The sequence below is a fragment of the Ictalurus punctatus genome, chromosome 11, assembly GCF_001660625.3.
Source record: "Ictalurus punctatus breed USDA103 chromosome 11, Coco_2.0, whole genome shotgun sequence".
Taxonomy (NCBI): domain Eukaryota; kingdom Metazoa; phylum Chordata; class Actinopteri; order Siluriformes; family Ictaluridae; genus Ictalurus; species Ictalurus punctatus.
This window is the reverse complement of record NC_030426.2, coordinates 10531009-10554352: the sequence shown is the minus strand read 5'-3', so window position 1 is coordinate 10554352 and position 23344 is coordinate 10531009. Positions and strand designations below refer to the sequence as shown.

Genomic DNA, 23344 nt, shown 5'->3' with positions numbered 1-23344 from the left:
GTAAACAGAGTAATCGTGATTTGAATGGACCAAGAAGGTAAAGGAAACGGGAAGGCGCTCATCTCTCTAGAAAAGCTCGAGTGTTCATGGAGAATTGGATAATTAAATAAACTGTATATATCACATTACAGTTTTACAAACGCGAATAAGTTCGGATTTTTTCAATATTGTACTTTTATATTGTCTTTTTAAAAAAAATAATAATAATTTCGATACATATCTGGCTAAAATAAATAAATAGTTATATTTTTGTGCCGGCCAACGTGTCCGGGAATGATCAAATTTACCGGACAAACTGGACAAAATCCAGTCATCTCATTCCAGTGTTTACTTTGCGCTGTAACGTTTTGGACTTTGCGTAGTATTTGCGATTGTGACGGCGGGGGCGTGGTCAAACATCAGCTGTTAGTCCGAGTTTACTCGTGTGTGCCAGTTTGTGCTTTCAGTGCCTGCTGTAACGAGAGAGCGAGAGAGGGCCGACCATCACTGAGACGTGTATGTGTGTCGTTGAATGGGTTGGCTGAAAAGCAAAAATGAAGAGAAACATGAAAGACACTAATTTTGCGCAGACGGAGACCTTATTTAGGTGTGCAGTTATGAACGTACTTTATCTAATGTCTGCCTTTATATTTTTACCAGACACCATGTACGACAATTTTTGATTTTATCGGACAGTTCGAATTTTTAAGGGTCAAAAACTGGTAACGGAATCTCTGATTGATTGATACATATAGTCATACACTACCCTCCACTAATATTGGCACCCTTGGTAAATATGAGCGAAGAAGACTGTGAAAAATTGGCTTTATTGCTTAACATTTTAATCTTTTCTTTTAAAAAAAAATTCACAAAAAATGCTCTGCTTTCATGGATATCAAACACTTGCAAACAAAACTCAGGTTTGTCAAAAAAAATTAAATAAATCTGTTAAATATAGGTGTGCAGCAATTATTGGCACCCCCATGAATTCATATGAGAAGAATATATTTGAAGTGCATTCCCATTGATATTTTACATTTTCTTTCATACACCTGGGTGACTAGGAACAGGAAATTGTTCAACCATGACTTCCTGTTTCACAGGGGTATAAATATGAGGTAACACATAGGCCAAATTCCCTTAGTCATTGATAACAATGGGTAAGACCAAGGAATATAGCTGTGATGTGCGGAAAAAGGTTGTTGAGCTTCACAAAATGGGGCGTGTCTATAAGAAAATAGCACAAGCATTGAAAATGTCCATTTCCACCATCAGGGCAATAATTAAGAAGCTCCAGTCAACTGGAAATGTTATGAATCAGCCAGGAATTGGACGTGTGTCTATATTGTCTCAACGCACTGTGAAGAGGATAGATCGAGTGGCTAAAGCAATCTCCAAGGATCACAGCTGGAGAATTGCAGATGTTAGATGCGTCTTGGGGTCAGAAAGTCTCCACAACTGCAATCTGAAGTCACCTACATCACCACAAGTTGTTTGGAAGGGTTTCAAGAAAAAAGCCTCTACTCTTATCCAAAAACAAACTCGAGCGTCTTCAGTTTGCCAGACACGACTGGAACTTCAAATGGGATCGGGTTCTAGGATGAAACCAAATAGAGCTTTTTGGTAATAAACACCAGAGGTGGTTTTGGCACAAACAGAGATGTAGCCATATGGAAAAGTACCTCATGCCCATGGTTAAATATGGTGGTGGGTATATATATATATATATATATATATATATATATATATATATATATATACACACACACACATACACACACACACGATTTTGGCCTCATCTGACCTGAGCTCATGCTGGCAATGGTAGTTTTGTAAGATGTTCTCAGGAGGGGTTACTTTCTTGCAATGCTTCCAAGCAGCTTGTTGTAATGAAGAATCAACTGTGATCTTTGGGCTCTTTCACCATCCTCCTCACTGTGTGTGGTGACAGTGTGACAAATTTTGAACTGCATCAGACATGTGAAACTTTTCATTGTTGCCCTAAGATTAAACAGATCTATTTTATATCTGTTACTTGATTTCTGCAGGTCAACAACCAGCTGTCTCTTTAGTGTGGAAAATGAAGCTGCCTCAGACTCCATGTTTCGGACGACTATGGGATCATAACTTTTCAGAATCGCGAGCGCCCAACACTCTAAAATGAGATTTTTATCTAAATTTTGATTGTGATTTCTTGATTTAAATCTGCAACAAGTTAAGGAAAGATGTGGCAGTGTAGTATGTAAATAACCCTACCCTATCTTTTAGTATCAGTCATATATACAACCTTTGGCCTGCCATTTGACCTCTTAAAACTGTCCGTCCGCTGAACCCAGATGAATAAACAGATTAATCAGTTACTGACCTCACTAATGTTCAACAGAGCTGTATACTCCCAAACAGCAGGGAGCCAGTTTGTTCTACTCACACTTAGCGTACATGTACAGCGCTGAGCATCTAACAACATCCAAAGATCTATTATCAGCTGCAGACAATGAACAATTATGTCTTCGTCTTTTCATTAGGCACAAAATTCTTTCCCCAAAGTATTCGAGATGACCAGTAAGGGAGTAAGAAACATAGTAAAAGATGACCCCATAATGACCTGTCGTATTTGAGTGAGCGTCGGAAGAAAAAAATCCGTTGATTTTCGAGTACAAGACAGAGGACGTACTGAAAGCCAGTCTGCATGGAGAATTCTCTAATATGCATGTATATAAATGCATGGGTACACATGATCCAGTATGAAAGGAGTCCATTGTCTAGATATAGTATAGGCCTGTAAAAGTGTGTGGCTTTGCATTGCTCCAGTCATTCAAAACGTGCTCTGTTTCTGCACAAGTCTCTCACACACACCCACACCCAGGGCTGATCTTTGTGTGTGTGGTGAGGAGCATGGGAACGTCCGGGTACAACCTGATGACAGTAAGCGCTTAACACCGGATTCCACCAAACTCTCTGTACTATTCCTTACACACACAGAAAAAGAGAGAGAGAGAGAGAGAGAGAGAGAGAGAGAGAGAGAGAGAGTCTGCAGAGCATGACAGAGAGAAACTGGAGGAGAGGAGGAGTCATTTGTCTCAAAGAACAAATGAAGTAAAAGTTTCAGTGAATGTATAGATGACTAGGAAGCAAAGTGATCGTATAAATGGGGAACTAGTCGAGGGAATGAACCTGAGATTGATGGCACGGAGTGAGTTTGTTTATATCTTGATCGGGACAAAATGTCCTCACATGGATAGGAATACCTCACAGTGTTGACCTTGTAGGGACATTTGGCTGGTCCCCATGAGGCAAACCCTTTTTTTTCTTATTGCAAAAACTACAGATTTGATTGTATTTTTTTTTGTTTTTTTTAACTAAAAGAGCCCAAATGTTTCCTTTTGGTTACTGGGGTTAAGGTTAGGGATAGATTTAGGTGTAGACATAGCATTAATTAGCTGAATTAATAATTAATAAACATTAACCCTCATATTATATTATGGGTGACCCATTTCCACATTTGAGATGTCTGAAATACTGCAATAATAATAATAATAATAATAATAATAATAATAATAATAATAATCTCTCTTTTTCTCTTTGAAATTTTTGGACTTGTCCTCATTTAGGGTCATGAACTTCTATGCGAATATTTCTTCTTATGGCTTGCCTAGGATAAGCCATAATAAAGTTTTACTGTTTTAAGCTGTTCTTTGTTGTTTTGGTCTGTATTTAAACTGTGGAAGTCATTTTGACCCATAACATAATGGATGTAACTTTTTTCCCCCCAACATAATAGGAGGGTTAAAGATGACTAGTAAGACAAGTGTGTGAGCGCGTGTGCATGTGTGTGTTAGGTCTCCTTGCTGAAATTACAGCCTGCATTTCTGCATATATGCTCTTATTGGCCAGGAAAGTATGTGCACATTAATGGTAAGAATGCAGAACTGTTCCTACCACACATCTGGAATACTTGACTAGGAAACCATGCTGGATCTTATGTTATTCAATTCCGAATTACTGCTCAAATAGGATGAGGGTACATACTTTAAGCGAGGTTCAACACTCAGATTCAAACTGAGGTTCATTTCCAGCTACGAGATAATACGACATACACTGTGCCGACATGTTGCCAAAAGTCTGTGGACACCTGACCATGACATCAATATGTGCTTCTTGAAATTCCCATTCCAGATTTAATTCCCCTCTGCTGTTATAATAACCTCCACTCTTCTGGGAAGGGTTTCCACTAGATTTTGGCAACGTGGCGGTGGGGATTTTGGCCCATTCAGTGCGCAGTCGGTGTTCCAGTTCCTTCCAAAGCTTTTCAGAGGGGTTGAGGTCAGGGCTCTGAGCAGGACACTCGAGATCTTCCACTCCAACCTTGTTAAACCGTGTTTTCGTGGACCTCGCTTTGTACACAGGAGCACTGTCATGCTGGAACAGGTTAGGGTTAATAGTTCGTTCCAGTGAAGGAAACCTGTAATGCTACAGCATATAAAAGACATTCTATAAAACTGTGTGCGTCCGACTTTCACGGCAACGCTTTGGGGTGGAACCGCAAATGGGTGTGATGGTCGGGTGTCCACAAACTTTTGGCCATATAGCGTATGTTCCGATGTGCGGACGTAAAAACGGAACAAAAAAAAAAAAAACAACAACAACAACGCTGACATGACTAACTTTTGAATAAACAGCTTTGAACACTGTTGTGTGATACAGTTCTAAGAGCAGTTAGGAATCCTCAGCTGTATTCATTATTCTTCACTAGAACAGCCAGTGGCTGAGAGATGTGGCCTGATGTTTATCACCCCATCACAAAGTAAAAGAGCTTTCCAGTACATGTTTACGCGCCGGACCCTTTACCCAGGGCATAAATTAAAAGCTTGCCGAGTTCTTAAACAAAGCAGGGCTCGCTTTCATGTTGATGAGACGGGTTTAAACAGGGCCGTGATCAAAGACGAGCACATACAGGTGGAGCGAGAGGGAGGGAACGGCACAGAAAGAAGGAAGACATGCTGGGTTTGAGGGTAACACAAAAGCCAGTGGTTTTCTGCCTGACTGGAGTTCTAACTCTAATCTACTGTATATAATTACCACACACACACACACACACACACACACACACGGCCTTATATGGGTCCTTTTGGCTATGACTGCATTGTAAGACAAACCATCTCTTTGTACACATTGTGTGTGTGTGTGTGTGTGTGTGTGTGTGTGTGTGTGTGTGTGTGTGTGTGTGTAAAATGGAAGCTAGCTCTAGGTAATGTAAGATTCGGTGGGTGTGGGTGCTTACTTTGCCACACATGAATGTTGGAAATTCCCTGCAATGTTCACGGGATTGGGTGCACAGAGATACGGCGATGAGCGGCCCTGGTATCGGGTGTTGCTAAAACTCCTGACGCCTGGCTTTTCTCTTGGGAAAACACGATTCACAAGCGAACAGACATTTAGTAAACAAACCAGTGACCAACACAGCAGAAACATGACTGAAGGGAGGAAAACACAACACTTTACACCACTGGATAAATAAGCTGGGAGTGATGGGAACGAGGAGGGTGTGTGGTCTGAAGGAGCAGATAAAATTAGAAGAGGAGAGAGAGAGAGACAAGAAATTATTTACTTCTTTTTAAAATGAGCCAGTGGGCTATACCAGAGCTTGAGCTAAATAGTTTTGTCCATAACTCTTTGCCAAACACGGTCTGTGTGGATGATTAATACTGAAATTACACAGAACGTGTAGAGAAAAACCAAGAGTCTCTTCTAGATTCGTACAACCAAGACAGCAAAGGAGAACAGGAAGGAGTACATTCAGCCTTTCTCCAGTAAGTAAGTGAGTGAGTGAGTCAGTCAGTGAGTGAGTGAGTCAGTGAGTCAGTCAGTGAGTCAGTCAGTCAGTGAGTCAGTGAGTCAGTCAGTCAGTGAGTCAGTGAGTCAGTCAGTCAGTGAGTCAGTCAGTGAGTCAGTCAGTCAGTGAGTCAGTCAGTCAGTGAGTCAGTCAGTCAGTGAGTCAGTCAGTCAGTCAGTCAGTGAGTCAGTCAGTCAGTGAGTCAGTCTCTCTCTCTCTCTCTCTCTCTCTCTCTCTCTCTCTCTCTCTCTCACACACACACACACACACACACACACAGACAGAGAGATCCGGCCTCGCACTCACTCAGGGTCGCACTGGTCTCACATTTCACTTCTGACAAAAAGGCAGGGAGAAAGTGTAGATGGAAAAACAAACTGACGCAGCGGACGAGTGGCAGCGCATCATTTACTCAGCGGCCACGTTATTTCCTGCAGCCCATCAGCCGAGACCGTTGGCCTGAGAAGCGGCTTTGATCAACGACATAAGTGCCAGAACTGACTGGAGCTGCACGATATAGACACAAAGTGCTACAAACTCTGACGGAAGTCGCTTTTTAAATATATTAAAGCAAACTGGCGAATCTGTGATGCGTCACGGCTCCAGTCCTTTTCCACCGATTCCAGATGTACTCGATCCATCACGACGTGTCTCCTTGACTAGTTTTGCACCAGGGATACGAGGCCGATGTCGGCAACAGACGCTGGAAGTTTTCATCACGCGGAAGGAGGACGTGCTGGTACTCGTACCCTGATATGTTTTGACAGATGACTACGTTTGGTGTCGGTGAAAATGTATAGAAACGGGATTCTTTCTGCCAAAAGATTTCCGCTCGAGTTATTCTTTTAAACATCTGGCTACGTCCACATTAATCCGGATCAATTCAAAAACCCAGCGTTTTTTCCCCCCTCTACGTTTTGGCCTTCCGTCCACACCGAGACTCGGCGTTTTGGTCCGGAGCTTTTCGAAAACGCTCTCCCGAGTGCATCGTTTTCAAAACGGTGTTTTCGCGTTGTGGCGTGAACTGAGAAAACGGAGATGTTCAAACACAATGCCGGGGCTTATTTTTTTGGCAGGCGCCCTTATCCAGCGCGACTTACAATTATCTCATTTATACAACTGAGCAATTGAGGGTTACTCAACGGCCCAACAGTGCTAGCTTGTCAGTGCTGGGGCTTGAACTCCTGACCTTCTGATCAGTAACCCAGAGCCTTTAACCACTGAGCCAGCACTGGCAATTCATTCAACTCAGAACAAACAAGATGGTGGACGATGTTGTACTGCGGTTGTTGTGCCGCGATCCGGATTGATAGCTTTGTTAAAGATTAACGTCACTCTGTGACCGCATTTTTATATGAAACCCCTGACGGAAATGACGCGGCCCAAACGTGATACAGTTTTACATCTATCGTCTTTGACCACAGAGAAGAAGAATAGCACAGCACTGCAACGCAAACTGTTCAGAAGAATGCTTTATGAACAGCACCATCATGACGTTTTAGTATGAATGAAATATAATGCAATAACACGGTGGTGCGACAAAACCCAAGTTTAAGGCCCAAGACCGGCCTGCTTTTCTTTCGTGGTCGAAGAACTTTGAGAAATGAAGTGACGGGTCAGTTCTTACTATCCCGGTATACTTATCACTGACATGTTTCAATAAGAAAATAAAGATAAATAACAAATGACATACTGAGTATTGTTTTCTGCTACAAAAAGTCCAACCGTAACATTATGAAAAAAATCTTTGCATTCAAACCAATATGAAGTATTTCAGTAAGAAATATAGTTTTTGGCCGCTACCTCATGCCACGATGGTTTGTTTATATCTCCATGGTACGTGCACTTGTGTGAGTGAGTGAGTGAGTGAGTGAGAGAGCCGTGAGAACACACGAGTAACTGATGCGCACCATTTTATCGGTAAAAGGCCGATTGGATGGAAACAGGCGGGAGACGGCAAAATCTCGCAAATTGTTTTCCGCACTTTCACTTCGCCGATAACAGAAATGCGCAAAAAGTGGATGGAAACTTGACAAATGATAAGAACTCACTATCCGTTCTCTAGTCGTCTTCTGTGTTTACACTGGTTTTCAAAACAGCCTTTCTGTGCTGCAGCGCCACCGATCTCGCTCGTTTGTGCAACAGCGGAACGTGGCGTGTGATCTAAAGCTCAAATCTAATTGGACGGCCCGTTTCATAACGGAGCGACAGGGAAACTTTTTTTTAAAAATCGACACAAAACGATTAAAAAATAAATAATAATAATAATAAAAAAAATCGCCGGTGTGAACAGCTCCATAGGGATATATTGTTTCGATTCAAGAGCGTCATCGCGTCAAACATTTGCGGCGATTAATTCGCGCTGAATGTGAAAGGACTTTAAGATTGCATTACAAAAACAAACTGAGATAACAACAAACAAATGATATTTTGTGTCAGGATAAAAAAAATAAAATAAAAAAACCTAATATGAACACACTCGGGTAAACGGTCTTGCCCGGACCCTCCTAACAGAAGGACTTCAGGGCTCATTAGGCCGGGTTCACACACGCTCTGTTTGCGGAGCCTATGCGGTGCCGTTTTGTCTCCGTGCCCATGGATTTGCATTTAACACGCAATAAATAAATAAATAAATAAAAAGATGAGGAGAAAACGAACAAGAATGTGTCATTCCTAAATAACGAGCTACTAAATCAATTTCTAAACACGCAATCGCAATAATCCAAAACTGAAGACGCGGTTCGACGCGGGATTTGGTCGAATTTTTCTGTGATCATCAAGAAGCAAAAATACATCAAAATCAATATTAACCCTTCATTAAAAACGGATGCTCCGGAAAGCAAAAAGACCGAGGGGCTGTTTTTACTCATCGGTAGCATCTGCGCTATTCTGTATTGTGCAGAGTCATCGTTGTGTAGTCATGAGTGTAATGAGTGTAAAGACCAAAATGTGCACGAATTACTACAGTGCAGCTCCAGGAATGCCAAACATCTCACAGCCTATAGAGAAGAGCATCTAGGGTTGTTTAAACAAACACACTCTCCCTCACTCTCTCGCATAAACTCTCATGCGTACGCACACACTCTCACGTGAGCGCACACTCTCATGCGTACGCGCACACGTTCGCGCGCATACCCTGCGTCCCGATTGGCATACCATCCATCCGGAACGGTATCCGAGAAGTGAATTAGTGTGTCCCAAATGGTAGTGTGTTGAAACGAGTATCCCGGAGGTACCCGGATGCTCTACTGTTTCGGGGTAGATTTTCAAAGTGTGGCCCCGTGGACGCTTTTGAAGCTAATATTACCCACAACTCCTTGCGCGAGGGAAGAGTTTTGTGACTATTTCTTTTGCCGAATTCAAGAATGCGTTTTACAGAGGTGTAAACAAAATGTGGAAAGAATAAAGGGAATGGCAAATGAAACGATATGGTACAAGTTCTATACCATATCACACCGATATTATCCACACTGCATTGGCTCCCAGTGAAATCTCGCATTAATTATAAAATACTTTTATTAACCTATAAAGCACTAAACGGTCTCGCGCCACAATATCTAAGCGACCTTTTGGTTTTCTATGATCCGCCACGCCTACTTAGATCAAAAGATGCAGGCTATCTGACGGGACCTCGAATAGTGAAGGCTACAGCAGGGGGAAGAGCTTTCTTTTATAGAGCCCCACAGTTATGGAACAGTCTTCCTATTAGTGTTCGGGACTCAGACACAGTCTCAGTGTTCAAGTCTAGGCTTAAAACGTATTTGTTTACTCAAGCCTACCCTGACTAGATTCTGTTCTACTACTTCGCAGTCATAATTATCTTTTTTCTCCCTCTCTCCTTTCGCCGAGCCCCACACGAATTTATGGAGATACTAGAGATCCAGATCCTTTCTGCCTCTGGATGGAGCTCAAATCTTCTTTAATTCCAGACTGCTGGGACTACGGCTGCTCCTAACACCATACAGACTTCATATAAATCCATAATGAACTTTTTCACACTAACTGTTGTTACCCAGATGAGGATGGGTTCCCTTCTGAGTCAGGTTCCTCTCAAGGTTTCTTCCTCTTAAAACATCTTAGGGAGTTTTTCCTCGCCACCGTCGCCAGTTGGGATAAATTCGCACCTTTAATATCTGTATACCGTGTTGATATTTCTGTAAAGCTGCTTTGAGACAATGTCTATTGTAAAAAGCGTTATACAAATAAAATTGAATTGAATTGAATTGAATTATAAGGAATAACGAATGAAGAGAAGCTGAAACCCTGCGAGGAGTTTGTTTATGGTGACGACGCTCTCTTCTGTCACTATGTCTTAGCACTTGCATACTCTTTTACAACACACTCAAAAGTATGTACGTTTAATTCACCAAAACAGTACATACTTTCAGTACATAGTATAAATATACAAATCGGGACGCGGGGTTCCAGTTCTGTACAATTCCTTCGGACAGGAAGTTACACTGTGTAGAAGTATTTTGGTCTTTATACTCAACCTACCTGTACGAAGGAATAATAAATAACTGACGGAAGAACCGTGTGTGTTTAAATGACCCTAGGTGCTCTTCTCTTTATGCTGTAAGATACTTGGCATTCCTTTAGGTGTACTAGACAGGGCTAAGACTCACTCATGCTGGCGTTCTTCTCACAGACACAGACTCCATGGCATGATCATGTTGCTATAGTCGAACTGTCCTAGATTGCATCATCCTGGATATTCACTCATTACTCATATCTCATACCATGCCAGAAATCTTATGGGTGTTGAACAGAAATTCAGACGGCGCGGTTTGTCACGCAAGACGGCGACTTTTTACTTATGCACACGCTTCATTCCATATATTTACACAGACACAACAAATGAGAGCAAAGGGGGGGGAAAAACTATTACTAAAACATTCTCTTCCACACTTAAATAATGCTTACCCCCACTAAACACCACACACACACACCTTGTATTACTATCCTGTGTTGGTTTTTATACCTACTCATGTGTTACTGCAGCTAAACAACACTTATACCCAACTCGAGCTAAATCAATGGCCTTCCCACACAGAGGCCAGAGAGAATAAGATCCTCTCTCTCTCTCACACACACACACACACACACACACACACACACACACACACACACACACACACACACACACACACACACACACACACACAGCATGGAAATGAAAAACATCCGAACAGGGTGATTGCGGCGGAAGGCCACACACACACACACACACACACACACACACGTGTGTGTAGGTGAGTTTGCACTATAGAAGAGCAGCATGTTTACTTCCCCTGTGTGAAGGCAGGTGAAGGTGCAGTCACACGGGCGGAGGTGTTAATGACAGCTGCTTGCTCCCTCATGAGAAGCTCTGTAGAGGATGTGCTCGTGTCATTCACACCACCTGTCAACCCTCCTCCGTTTCTCCGTGCTTTCATCTCTCCAGCTAAATGCCGACTCCTTCCCTACGCCTTTGCTCGGAAAAACAGACAAAGACGAATCAATCTCTCTCTCTCTCTCTCTCTCTCTCTCTCTCTCTCTCTCTCTCTCTCTCTCTCTCTATTTCACAAACGAGTTCAGTAAAAGCTTCTCAGCGGTGTTTAATATTAACTCTGATGCTCTAACACCCCCCTCACCCCCACTTCAAGTACAGCTAGCAGTCTTTGAGTGCTTAATAAGTGTATGCTACAGGATGCACACACACACACACAGTCTCCTAACACAAGTCACTCTGTATACACGGACATTTAAAAAGAGACAGGTCTTTAAGCTGCAGATAGATGGAGCAGGGCCAGGAGAGTGCAGGCTTGTGGAAAGTGAGATTGAGGGTTCTCCAGCTCCTGTGGAGTGATGAATGTGTTCATCCCTCACGACTTCAATTCTGCTTTTATCAACTTAAAGGTTATGTGCTCTTACAGTCCGTGTTGCCAGGCACCATATTCACGGTCATGCGCGTTACATAAGAGCGAGTGTGCGATTTGTCTTATTCACACGTCGGCCATGTTGAGCCAAGAGCGCGCCAAGAGTAAAGCCTAGTGCACGCTACACGCTACTGCTCTCGTAAAGAGGACGGGTCAGCGGTGCGAGATTCTCGGCAAGCCCATCGCCGAGGCTCTGAGATCTTCAGTTAGGTTTGATTTTCTATGGAAATTAAGTTTGTGCCAAAAGTAATGAACGTGACATTTTTAAAATGGACAAAAATATACGGTGAGAGCAAAGACAAAAAAAAAAAAAAAAGAAAAAAAAAACTGAAAATGGTGAACTCCGTGGACAAAATTTCACATGGTCTTCAAATGAACAGCGTTCTTTAATCAAGAGTTTTCTAAGCTTTGTTTTCACTAATCATGGCTTATGATGGCTGCTAGAGTCTTCGTTTACGCTCGTCATTCTGGCACGAACCTCTCGTGTGGGCGGGGCTTAACAGCACTTTGCTCTCATTGGCTAGTGAGCTTTGGAGTGATACTGAATGTAAGACAGGGTGCGCATAAAATGCAGCAGACCGAGAGTCAGACAGCGCAAGTGAAGCGAATCGATTACATCTATCTAATTTAACGTTGCATCCAGTCTTGCAAGCCCCATCCTAGATCACACTACAGAGTCTGGTATGTTTCATCACACGCGTACATCAAGCCCTGCCACTAACCATTTCAAACGAAACCCTTGAATAACTTTTAAAGTGACGTTATCTGAGTGACAGTGAAAGTGAAATAATCCTACAGATGAACCAGAGACGAAGAGAGATCAAACAGACTGTAACCTTCATGATGCTGAAGGCTGTGGCCGGAAAAGAACAGGAGTTATATTAGCCCTTTAGGTTGAAGGTAGAAGCACCCCATTTGCATTCAAGGAACAGCATACAGGTGCTCTGTACTTGTGCAAATTTTAGGGGCAAAGTGTTTCAAGCCTGCTGACCAACCTGACTAGATAACATACTGTACTAACTAATCTTGAAATTTAGCCCGACATTCATCCGGATTTTTGTAATCAATTCTTTAGACTTTTTTTTTATTGATTTATTTATTTTTTTTTAGACTTTCCAGAAGGGAAGTAATAAATAGACATGTTTGTCTTCTTAATTTTGTTGGGAAGAGTTGAAGCATGGGAGTAAAGTGGATTTCAAGATCTGTTCAGCTTCCAGTTAATGAAGGACATTCCTGCAAAATTATGGACAGAGACACTGTAAATTGAACGCTCGTCTCTCTCTCTCACTCACTCACTCACACACACACAGTCCAAGTTTACTCACACTCCTGAATGAAATCTCACGCTCCCTCTATAACAGCGTCATCCATCAGCCGCTGCCATGTTAGCTTATCTCAACACTGTTACTTAGAGGTCAGGGGTCAAAGGACAGCAGCCTTCATCAACATCACACATACGCACTGATGCACTTACTTTAACTCAAGGGAGAGAAAAGAAACAGGTGACTAATGAATCCTCTCTTCTGAGAGACACTGCGGTTTAATGGAGACAAACATCCAGAGAGCTTCTTTGAGAGAGATTTTTTATTTTTTTTTAATTGTGTGTAAATGTGTTAGCCTGTAATTTTACTGTTACCAATGCTTTGACAGCGTAAATGCCTTTTATCATGCCAATACAGCTACATGAATCTGAATCAGAGAGAAACACACCCCCACACTCACTTCACAACAGCTTTGTGATGGTAAAAAAACGTAAATCATGCAGATCTGGCAGTTCCGGTTGAGAGGAAATCCTTTAGGACATACAGTCTGAAACTCATGAACCAAACACCTCCACTTCGCTGATTAAGACCACAGGGATTCCCCCACCATCTGTGCTTTAATGGTCTGCCCCATGTGTACCCAAGGGAGAGGTAAACCCTGGACTAACCTAGGTGCAAGAATACAGGGGGTATGACTGAAGAAATGACAAATGACTTTTCTAACAGCTGGGTTCCATCAAACGCTCAGATTATCCCTGGAAGGAGAAATGAGGAGTAGTATTGGTTGGAGGGTAGGAGGGCTTCCCTCCTCATTTAAAATACAATAGATTGTCTGCCTACTCCCATCACCCTTCCTACAGGGGACAAATGAGACAATCTGGAACCCTCTCCGTTCCCCCCACCCCCAGCACACCCCCCGCTCTCTCGATCTCGCTCTCTCTCCGTTTCAGTTTTCATTGTGCTTCATTGGTATGACAAATAATTGTATGCTTGCAGTGCCAAAGCAAGTACAAAGGAAGGCTGGTGCAAAAACAGGAGAAATACAATAAAAAGACAAAACTAAATAAAATACTAATAGATTAAAATAAACAAACAAGATAAATTTTTTTTTAAAAAAACATAAAAAAAAACATAAAAACATAATAAAAAAAATATTTGCCCCATCCTGATTTCTTCTGTTTTTTTGTATCTCTGTATTGTATATAACATTATTAAACTGTTTCAGAAATTAAAACTAAATCTAAGATAAAACAAAAGGCACAAAAACACAAAATACTGTTTTTAAATGATGTTATTTATTGAAGCAAAAATGTTATCCAATACCAGCTGGGCCTGTGTGAAAATGTATTTGCCCCCCGTAGTTACTAATTCCTCAAATCTATGAAACTGCATTCCTAATGGGGTTCAGCTGGACGAGACACAACCAGGCCTGATTACTGCAAACCCTGTTCAATCAAATCAACACTAAAATAGAACTTTTTCAACAGCGTGAAGTTGGTTAAAAGGTCTTACGCGGTAACACACTATGGCAAAGTTGAAATAAATTCCAGAAACGATGAGGAAGAAGGTGATTGAAATACATCAGTCTGGGAAGGGTTACAAAGCTATTTCAAAGACTCTGGGACTCCAAAGAACCACCGTGAGAGCCGTTATCTCCAAATGGAAAAAAACACAGTAGTGAACTTCCCCAGAAGTGGTTGACCTTCCAATATTCCTCCAAGAGCACAGGAACGACTCATCCAGCAAGTCATAAAAGAGCCGAGGACAACATCAAAGGACCTACAGGTCTCTCTTGCATCAGTAAAGGTTGCATCACTCTTCATGACTCCACCATCAGAAAGACACTGGGGGAAAAATGGCATCCATGGAAGAGTGGCAAGTCAAAAACCACTGCTAACCCAGAAGAATATCTGAATTCTGCCAAAACACTCCATGATGATCCTCAAACCTTTTGGGAGAATGTTCTGTGGACTGACGATTCGAAAGTGGAACTGTTTGGAAGACGTTACAAGCTCGTCTGAATACTGTGGAGTTTGCTTGATTTTGTGTTCATTTCTGAAATCCTGGAGGGACTGATTATAAACGTTTGAGTGAAGGCTCTTGCACCTTCATCTAGCCGCCTCGTTCTCCATCCGACCCCCACTCCAATGCGGGAGGCAGGTCATCTATCTCCCTTATCCTATTTATTTGATCTCCTCGTGTGCACTTATCAGATTTAATACATCAAACCCACTATGTTTATCCATTTGCATTTGATAAAACCGGACCGCTTGTTCCATCACCGGGCTCGAGTTAATGGTCTAATCAGATGCTCTCGAGAAGACACGTAATTGAAGGGGTCTGTGCAGTTAGGATCCTGAGGTGAGAAGACGGGTCCCAATTTGTCAGCTTGGCTTTGAAGCCCCCAGGGTCCAGAGGTGGGGGGAGGGGCAACCAGACGCTTCCCTTGTCCTCTGGGAGACGGGTCTGACACGCATGCACACGCTAACCTAAACACAAGCACACACCTGACAGCATCTCTGAACATATCAGACTGGTGTCTGTTAGTGGCTTTTATAACACCGCCTGCATCACACCCGCACCGAAACAAAGATGAAAGCAGAGCGAGACAAAAAACACACAAAACCAGAAAAAAGAAAAAAAGAAAAAAAATACACCTGAACTGCTCTTCCAATCTTACAAAAATAAGCCAACAGTTTAAACGCTTCTTTCACTTCACACACATCACTGAATATCCTTCATCCATAGACCCGGTGTAGGTCCCTTAAAGGAACCGTTCAGACTTCTCTCAAACCTAATCTCTATCTAGTGCATCTGTTGTGCATGTACGGAGATCACAAAACACTGCGACATCATGTTTTAGGAAACAACCGAAAACCTGTTTACACAAAAGGGTCTGAAGGCAATTGCTGATGGCCCCAACATCGTCCCCAGCAGCTTCCTGTTCATTTCTCAGCAGAGGGAAAATTCTAAATTGTTGTTCATGCTAATCGCCATGACACTACAAATATAATGGAACATCCTGAGCTCAGGTTACTGCCGGTGTGGAGCTTTGCAAAACCCCTCCTCCCTTCGGTTCCCTCCCAACTTCCAAAAACATGCCGTGTGAATGGTGAATGCGTGTGCATGGTGTTATACAGAGTGTATTCCTGCCTCAACTCCTGTGTTCCCAGGATAGACAAGATGAATGGATGAATGAATGGATGAATGAATGGATGAATGAATGGATGAATGAATGGATGAATGGATGAATGAATGGATGAATGAATGAACGGATGAATGGATGAATGAATGAATGGATGAATGGATGGATGAATGAATGGATGAACGAATGGATGAATGAATGGATGAATGAATGAATGAATGGATGAATGAATGAACGGATGAATGGATGAATGAATGAATGAATGGATGAATGAATGAACGGATGAATGAATGAATGAATGAACGGATGAATGAATGGATGAATGAATGGATGAATGAATGGATGAATGAATGGATGAATGGATGAATGAATGGATGAATGGATGAATGAATGGATGAATGGATGAATGAATGGATGAATGAATGAACGGATGAATGGATGAATGAATGAATGGATGAATGGATGGATGAATGAATGGATGAACGAATGAACGGATGAATGGATGAATGAATGAATGGATGAATGGATGGATGAATGAATGGATGAACGAATGGATGAATGAATGGATGAATGAATGAATGAATGGATGAATGAATGAACGGATGAATGGATGAATGAATGAATGAATGGATGAATGAATGAACGGATGAATGAATGAATGAATGAACGGATGAATGGATGGATGAATGAATGGATGAACGAATGGATGAATGAATGAACGGATGAATGGATGAATGAATGAATGGATGAATGGATGGATGAATGAATGGATGAACGAATGGATGAATGGATGAATGAATGGATGAATGAACGAATGGATGAATGGATGGATGAACGAATGGATGAATGGATGAATGAATGGATGAATGAATGAAAGGATGAATGGATGAATGAATGGATGGATGAATGGATGGATGGAAGGATGAATGAACGGATGAATGGATGAATGAATGAATGGATGAATGGATGGATGGAAGGATGAATGAATATATGAATGAATGAATGAATGAATGGATGAATGAATGAATGGATGAATGGATGGATGGAAGGATGCGGTTTGTCTGGTAGCTGATGTCCGAATTCTGAAGCAGGGCAAAGCAGCTCTGATGAAACTGTTCAACAGCGCAGTATAATAGGACACTGAGATGCAGTAGAATATGAACCGTGTCATGTCAATTCAAATGAAATCCGGCGTTGAAACAAATATGGAAGCTCTGATGGATATTTAAAACAACACTATAAATTAAGGACTCGGTATTCATACACAAATCCAAAAAGGCATACACAACCACCTCTGCCTTTCTGTTTCCTGAAGTTCAGACCCCACTGCCAAATTAGTTTTATTCACTAATTATGTCCTTCATTCTTATCCCATTTTATCAAGCTGTCAGCAATAGAGAGGTAAATAGGAAAGCTGTAAAGAAATGCAAATGAGTCCTTTATGCAAATGTTATAACAGCTCAGGTATGGTCTCTCTCTCTCTCACTCACTCGCATGCACGTGCTCACACCCTAGCTCGCTCACGCACTTGCACACGCACACACTAGCTCTCGCACACACACACGATCGCTCGCCCGCTCACGCACTCGCTCACGCTCACACACTCGCACAGTCCTTGAGAGTCAGCTACAAAATACACCTGGATGTGACTCAGACACAGAATGAACAAATGAATGAAACAAATGTGCGCGTGTGTGTGTGTGTGTGTTTTGTATAAATGCTCTTTCAACTCATTATGATTCAGGACAATGACTGCAATACCAGACATCAAAGTAATAAAAAAGAGGGACAGAAAGAAAGATGGGGGTGACATTGCAACAGACATGAGACTAGATGACGAGGAGAAACGGTGTCCCCGTCAGATTAACTTCTCTCTCACTCTCACTTCTCTGTTTCACGGCCTCCCCAACTCTGAAAACCCCACACGTCCATTATTCTGTCTCCGTTTCTCTCCGTGTCCACCGAGCAGACAGTACACGGCCCGCGTCTGTCTGAAAGGAAGGCACGGCTCAAGAGCACAGGACAACAAGATGATAGACGAGCTGATTTGATTACTCACGTCTGCTTACTCCAATAACAGTCGTCTTGCTTCTACGCAGCTCATACTCAGGGACGAGGTCACCTTGGATTTATGGATGAAAAGGAAAAGCAGACAGGATGGGGGGGGGGGGGGGGGGGGGGGCTAAGAAACATGAGAAAAGGGTAACAGAGATAGAGAAAGACACGCACAGAAGGAGAGGCGTGGCCCGTGGAACAACAAGTGTGAGGTGAAGGAGAAAAGAGCAGAAAGATCAGGCAGTGGCACATGTACATGCATGCTTCGCAGAGTCAACAACTGCTGAGCTTTGATTCCACTGATCACACAAGAATCTGATTCAATTAAGGAGGCAGTTCCTCTCACGCCCTTTTTAACCCACTCCGGACCGCGCGTGTGTGTGTGAGTGCGTGCGCATGTGTGTGTGTGGGTGAAGGGTGTGTCTGTACGCTCAACAACATTAGGCAGATCCCCTGAACATCCAACTGCGTTGCCCGTGGCCATACAACGACTCTCCCCACACACACACACACACACACACACACACACACACTGAATAGAGGGTAGAACTGAACACAACATTCCTTTCATGTGATGAATTGTGTGACTAGCAGGTCTGTGCGATATGACTGATGACAATACTGTGAGATATTATATATATATATATATATATATATATATATATATATATATATATATATATATATATATATATATATATATATATATATATATATATATATATACACACACACATATACACACACACACACACACACACACACACAATGATGCATTTTCAAATCATTTGATGTGTCATGTCAGTGCGTGTACAACACCACCGTTAATCACTTGAGCAAGTGATTGATGCCATAACGCTTTGTTGTTGCTGGATTTGGATAATCCACTGCAGACACCGCATCAACAACCTGTCAGGTTCGGTTCGGTTCCATTCGATTCATCTCCGCTTTATTGGAACAGCACTTTGAACAGTAAACATTGTCATAAAGAAGACTTACAGAAATCCAGATGTAGATTTCTAATCACAAACGAGCAGGCTGGAGCGGTGACGAACAGGGGCGTTAGCCGAACTCACACACCGATTCTTTTAAAACCTACTTCTGAATAATCCGTTTCCATGCATTTTTTTCCTTGCATGCGGGGGCTAATTGCTTCACGAATGGGTGAAACTTGACAAAAAGTTGGATTTAGCATTATCAATGTATGCAGGACTACCGGTGCGATTAAATAAACTTTTTGGCTAACATTGCTTTTTTTTTTATCTAACACGAGACTAGACTAGCCAAGGGGAGGCACGACTAAGCTCTCGCTGTATGGGTTTAGCTGCTACAGCGCCATGTAAAGAACATGATCTGTCCTTATGCTCCGCTCAGATCATATTCACGTAACTTGGAACTCATATAGACATTAACAGTCACCTTTATATAGCACTTTTCTAGAGAGACACTCAAAGTGCTTTACATTGTATGGGGGAAATCTCCTCAAACACCACTAGTGTGTAGCATCCACCTGGATGATGCGACGACAGCCGTAGTGCACCAGAACCTCCAACACACACCAGCTATTAGTGGAGAGGAGAGTGATGTAGCCAATTCAGAGACACCAATGAGAGGTCCATGATAGATAAGGGCCAATGGGGGAATTTCACCAGGACACTGGGGTTATACTCCTACTCCTTAACGAGAAGTGTCCTGAGATTTTTAATGAGCACAGAGACTAAGGACCTGGGTTTAACGCCTCATCCAAAAGAAGGTGCTGTTTTTACAGTATAGTGTCCCCGTCACTATACTGGGGCATTAGGCCCCACACAGACCACAGGGTGAGCGCCCCCTATTGGCCTCACTAATAGCACTTCCGGCAACAACCTTGGTTTTCCCCAGGAGGTCTCCCATCCAGGTACGGGCCAGGCTCAACCCTGCTTAGCTTCAGTGTTACACTAGGCGAGAGCTGCAGGGTGATGTGGCTCTGGCAGAGCTGTTTACACACTTTCTTTACCAGATGATACTGTTTCAAATCCAACCCCTTTACTGGTTAAAAATAAATCCATTTTATCCCTTCACACTAACGGAGTCTGTCAGCCAATAAGACACGAGTATTTCCAACTGTTCACTCTAAACTCCTCCTCTCAGACAGCCTATTCTGCTCTGATTGGTCAGATGTCCCAGTCTGTCGTGATTGGTCTTACAGAGCGTGTCGGAAGGGAAACGGCCGCTACCATATCCGAGTTTCAGCTCCGTAATGTCGTTTTTTTCCTTACCGATTTGAGCCAGGGTCTGATGATGATGACTCGGAAGATAATCCCGAACCACCGAGAACAGGACGTCTCTCGGCGGTAAGCTTGTAAGCCGCTTGACTATAACGCGAGTTGGCCGGTTAGCAGAGGCTAACAGCTAACAGGCTAACAGCTGTGCACTGGCTGTACACGTATACAACACAAAAACGACGAATTTGGAACACTCGGTAGAAAATATATACATGAATATTGAATCACACTTACAGGTTGTGATCCAGAGGCGAAAGATGGTCCAAATAAAGTGAGTACCGCCCCCGTCTTTAATGAATAATCGTTTCGCAAATACCGCGTTTGACTTCAGCTAGATTTGACAAGCACTCGTCAGTGACATGACGGGAACACAAACGGAGGTCGGAGTTGAACTGCCGTCGTACGGTTTTAAAATGAATTTTAACCCCTGACGCTTTACGTCCTCATCCTTTGGGAGTCCAGAAAACGTCGTCTTCTAGACATGACCCTAACTCTTTCAGCACACAGCCACAACTGTAGCGTTTGAGGGCGGGTCAAAAGACACGTCATTTGCGAGCAGCCAATGAAAACCAGAGACGGGAGGTTTTTTTTGTTACCGACCTACGTAGGTTAGGTTTGGTCTCCAACCGAAATCTAACGCACCTGTTTCAATTCATAAGGAACTTCTTAAGGCAATTAGATGGTCAGGTGGGTACGATTACATTCGGCGCTAAAGTCTTCAGGGAGGTAGATCTCCAGGAACAGGGCTGTGTAGACTCCTATGTGTCTGCCAGGTGACTATAAATAAAAAGACTAAATAGTGCAGACAAAAATCTGCTCGCCCCAGGTTAGTGATTGGTCCACCCGTGCTTAGAAAAAAAAATCGGCGCGACCTAACAACTTAAACATGACAAATGGCCTAGCGAACCAAAACAACAACAAAAAAGTTTTTCTGAAATGTAAGAACATATATTAGTATTATATACACACCACTATCAAGTACCTAACGGCCTTTAGTGGTCAGTAAACATTTAAAATGTACATTTATATACGAAGTTTGGCAGAGATGTGAAATAATTCAACCAAACTGAAAGGAACGACTGAAACAGCATGACTGGATAGTGAAGTATATGCCGTGGAAATGGATCGCAAAGATCACGGGTTGTGATTCGATTTTCGGACATCGTCATCTTGTACCTCTAGGTGATGGGCATGGCTTTAACGTTCCGCATGCATGGAGGTAAAGTGTACTGCAATGGAGGGTGCTAGTGATCACGTTACACGGGCTGTCAGGTTGCTCTCAAGTGTTGATGAACAGATTAAAGAGGACAGACTTCCTCTTCCGCAGATAAAAATTGATTTATGTCCCACAGTACAAACACACACACACACACTCTCTATTCACTCTGTGGTCCCTGATCACGGTGTGTAATTTAATGCCTGTCTGCTGGAGCTAATCTCTGCTGTGTGTGTGTGTGTGTGGTGCACAAAGAAGATAGGTGGGTGAGTGCAGCAATATATTTTGATGAACAAGTGTGTGTGTGTGCGCGCATGTTTTTTGTTCAAGTGAGAGCAGCTGAGTAAACATACAGAGACGGGGCAAAAGGACTGGCCTCGGTTTACGGAAACCTCCTGATGCACAGTAACTCCTGTACAAATCAGCACAACACACACAGCCACACATACCTTTTATATTCGTGCAAACAAACTCCGGCTTCAACGGAAACCTGTGTGTTCAAACCTAGTTCTCCATCCATCCTGCCCCTGTCGTCTATTGTTTCCGTCATGCTCTAACCTTTCAAGCTAGCTAGACCGACTCGATCGTAAAGGAATTCTCCCAACAATCCAAAAGGTACCACTCGTACTAGCGTTAAAGGGATGGTTCACCCAGGAAATGAAAACTCGCTCATGTCGAGACAAACCCGCTCGTCTTCGGAAAACACACGTGAAGACATTTTTAATGAAACCAGGGAGATTTCTCTCCCACCCCTTTCAGCCCAGTAACCAAAACTTTCAAGCTCCAAAAGAGTTCATAAAGGCGTCATAAAGGTACGACTCCATGTGACTCCAGTGATTTTTTTTTAATCCCGATTTTATGAAGCGGTACGGATGCTTTCGTGTATCGCGAGAGCGGGCGTTCTCGTGATACGACCGGCCCCGGAAGCGCTGCACTGGTTACGGCAGACGCAGAGGGATGCTGTACATAAATGAGGTCACGTAGGACAATCTTTGTAACAAGGACGTCTGGGGATTTCTTGTCATTTTTTTGGTCCGCTCTCGCGTCAACACGACACGCGTGCGGCGTGGTTCTCTCGTGAACGCGTGTCGGAGATCTACGCGGAAGATATCTTGTGAATAAACACTCGATTTTTTTTTTGCACACACAAAGCATTCGTATTGCTTCAGAAGACTGGGATTAAAACCACCGGAGTCACATGGATTACTTTTACGATGCCGTTTTGGAGCTTGAAGGTTTTGGTTACTAGGACTGTAAACGGAGGCACAGTAATCTCCCATTAAAAATGTCTTCCGAAGACAAACGAAAGTCTTACGGGTTTGGAACGGCACGACTGTGAGTAACTGATGACTCAGAGACTTTCCATTTTTGGGCGAACTATCCCTTTAAGTATACTTAACAGATCTCACCTTTGCCTCATATCTTTCCTCATGAATCCCTTTTTTAAAACGCAGAAGCAGAAGCATAACTGGTCACACCGGCATCTCATTTAGCGCCACACACTCGAGCGATGAATAGTAGACGCACTAAATATATGAAACAGATTCAGGAAAAAAGGAACTGCGGCAATTAGATTGCGGAACGTGAAACCACCAAATGGCGTGCGAAAGCACTACGAAACCAGAATCATCGGAGAGGATCGAATCGGTGACGGAAGGTAGATGCGTCCCAA

The 23344-nt window shown here is 42.7% G+C and overlaps 1 protein-coding gene across 6 annotated transcripts in view; it reads right to left on the bottom strand.

Annotated features, from left to right (window-relative positions):
- The window catches only part of plxnb1b (plexin b1b), a 98616-nt gene that overhangs the window by 43380 nt on the left and 31892 nt on the right, over positions 1-23344 (bottom strand). Inside the window, exon 1 of one of the 6 annotated variants that reach the window (XM_053683657.1) lies at positions 5261-5507. The exons of the other annotated variants lie outside the window; for them this stretch is intronic. The gene's annotated coding sequence lies outside the window, so the exon portion shown is untranslated. Of the gene's footprint in view, positions 1-5260; positions 5508-23344 lie in introns of those variants that run through there. 6 annotated transcript variants of the gene reach the window in all.